Here is a 3,116-nt window from a genome sequence, read left to right as displayed (position 1 = left end):
TTTATGTGCAAAATGACAATTACCAGCTTCTGATTAGATAGTAACAGAGAATAATGGTCTAATACTTTGATGATAGGCACCATCCTTGATTACTAGAATCCAGATCTAAGTTTGTTGGTCTTAGGCAATCTCTACTTTTTATGATTAGACTAAGTGAAACTTCCTTTTCATGGGATTTAGAAAAAAATAAGATCAGAGCGTTTGAATTTACTCTGACATTCTAAATATCATTGTTAACTGATTTTGACATTGCTACTCAATTGTCTTTTCTAAAGCTTGAAGAAGCTACTTTAATCCTGTCATCTTTAACTCTTAAAGCATAAGGTGATGTAGACATGTATAAATGAACAGTTATTATTTCATTCTCCTAGTAAAATTACAATAATCATCCATTTGCTTTTACATATGTATGTATATGCTTGCTGCTGTTGCTGCTGCTGCTGCTAAGTTGCATCAGTCGTGTCCGACTCTGTGCGACCCCATAGACGGCAGCCCACCAGGCTCCCCCGTCCCTGGGATTCTCCAGGCAAGAACACTGGAGTGGGTTGCCATTTCCTTCTCCAATGCATGAAAGTGAAAAGTGAAAGGGAAGTCGCTCAGTCATGTCTGACTCCTAGCGACCCCATGGACTGCAGCCTACCGGGCTCCTCTGTCCATGGGATTTTCCAGGCAAGAGTACTGGAGTGGGGTGCCATTGCCTTCTCCCATGTATATGCTTACATATATCTAAAATGAAAAATGATTAAAATAGGATACAAAAAGTTGTGTATATTATAATATTCTCTTTAATGGTAGACCTATAAAAATTCTACAGTGAATTTCATGTTTTAACTATGGTATTAATGCATTATATCATAAGTCTACCAGTTAACAAGTATCTGTATTAGAGCCATATTTAAGAATCGACATAGATGAAACAGATCTGTATTTAAACTGAAGATTTAACATTTTCTTATCTTCAATTCATGGTCATTTGTTCTCAGCTTCAGGAGTAAGCCAGAGTCTGCTATTATTGAATTCATTCATTAATAAACTATTATTCAAATTTTTCTATGTGTCTTGGATACTCTGCTAAATTTAGAGAATGCAAAGAAAGTTAGCTTTCATCTTTTGCTCAAAAACAAACAAAAATCTAGGTAAAAGGATACATATGTAGGTCAAATACACCAATACATCAGGTTATGAAGACAGTATATGCACTGTATACTGAGGGAGAATAGATGAAGTGCCTAACCAAGTCTGGGAAAGATCACAGAAGCCTTCCCAGAGTGTGTTCCCTGAATATAGTATTAAAGCATAAGTAGCTATTAGCCAGGGGACATGAGAAAGGAATGTAGTGACCACATTCCAATGAGTTGGAGTAGTTTTAGCAAAGGGAAGATGTTGTGTTAATTTTGGGTATGCTGTAATGGTGTGTGTTTAAAAAGGAGCTACCAGAAGTTGAGGTCAGGGAAAGGCATAGGCCAGGTCAAGATGGATCTTGCAGGATAAGCTAAGACACATGGCATATAATCAAATAAGTCATAGAGTGAGGAGGTTTTTTTGTTTGTTTCTGTTGTTTTTTTTCCCTCCGTGAGGAGCAACGTGTCCCATATTTTTCTCTGTAAGAGCTTTCAGTATCCTGCAGTGACAAATATACGTTTGGTCCCATGGGCTATGAAAAGAGGAGGATCTATACATTGGTGCTCACCAGAAAGTATACATCCTAATTAGGGCTCTGGACTGAAAGTTACTTTGTCACATTTTCTAAAAGAAAGATACATCCTTTTGGGCTATGTAGTTTTGTTCTGTGGTGTCTCTAAGATGTCAATCTATTTATCTAAGGACTTCCCTGGTAGCTTAGAGGGTAAAGCATCTGCCTGCAAAGCAGGAGACCCAGGTTCGATCCCTGGGTTGGGAAGATTCCCTGGAGAAGGAAATGGCAACCCACTCCAGTATTCTTGCCTGGAAAATCCCATGGACAGAGGAGCCTGGTAGGCTACAGTTCGTAGGGCCACAAAGAGTCGGACACGACACCATTATATGTTACTTGTATATTTATGGGCATGCACTAACAGATTCAACAACCTAATTGATGGCCACGTTTGGACAGGATAGAAACTGTAAATTATTTATATAAATGAGTGATGTGTCTATCTTGAGTAATTAGGCATTATATATTACAGGAGAAGGTCTTCTTTGAAACCCGGAAGCAAATTTTCTTTATCTTATTTATTGACACACCCCAAGGAGTCAAAATGCTGTAGTTAACTTTTAGAATAAGTTTAACTGCACAATACCTTAGGGTAAGAGGAAAACTCCAATAGTAATTAGCATCCTAATTATCTAGGAGGCCTATACATTAAGTTTAGGACATGGAATTACCAGAAGAACCTGAAAGGAAATGGAAGCTTATTCCAAGTGATATCTTATACTCTTGAGTTTTTCACTGTTAATTGGGAGAGCCATTGCCTTACGCATCATGAAGCTCTGGTTAATCTTCAGGTAATATGAAAATAACATGCATATTTGTCCCACTTATGGGAAGAAAATATATCATAAATGGCTAAATTTGTGTGAAAATAAAGCAAGAAGCTTCATTTCATGATCTCTTAATTTCTATTAAATTAAAATAATCTTCAAGGAGTAAATTCACTTCCAATAGCTACAAAATTGAGAGTATGTGTCACAGTTAATTTTGATGGCACGGTAGTAATTCACTGAGATGTAAAACTGTGGATGTGTGGGAGGATATACTATTTTTTCTAGTGTTCTGGAAGAATCCCATTATCATTGAAATCCAAAAAAAGCATTTCTTCTACTTTTAAGAGTGCTTTCAAGCCCTACGCATAGACTGCTAGCTTTTGTCAAGACAACCACACATCTGTTTTCCTGGGATAACACGAGGGCAGCAGATGCTGTCAATGCTCTGCCCATACACCCTCAGATCTCTTTGCCATCTTTGTGCATGGAAGCTCCTAGTGTGGCTCTATGCCAACAGCTAGCCCTTGTGTCTCTTTTTGGGAAGGCTACCCTCAGACTCCTATAATCCCTTTCATCTGAGTACACAGAGAGATGGAATTGTCTGGGAATTTCTATTCATCCAAGCAGTGTTCAACCAGTGGTGGATGGATACA

General features: G+C 38.0%; 1 non-coding gene across 1 annotated transcript; it reads left to right on the top strand.

Moving 5' to 3' along the window:
• The first annotated feature begins 1,828 nt into the window (after window positions 1-1,828).
• On the top strand, window positions 1,829-1,900 carry TRNAC-GCA (transfer RNA cysteine (anticodon GCA)). Its single transcript has one exon. It is a non-coding gene; the product is annotated as a tRNA-Cys (tRNA).
• Window positions 1,901-3,116: the final 1,216 nt, after the last annotated feature.

The sequence above is a fragment of the Bos indicus genome, chromosome 4 (genome assembly GCF_029378745.1).
Source record: "Bos indicus isolate NIAB-ARS_2022 breed Sahiwal x Tharparkar chromosome 4, NIAB-ARS_B.indTharparkar_mat_pri_1.0, whole genome shotgun sequence".
Lineage (NCBI taxonomy): Eukaryota > Metazoa > Chordata > Mammalia > Artiodactyla > Bovidae > Bos > Bos indicus.
The sequence above is the reverse complement of the archived record's forward strand: the minus strand, read 5'-3'. Positions and strand labels throughout refer to the sequence as shown.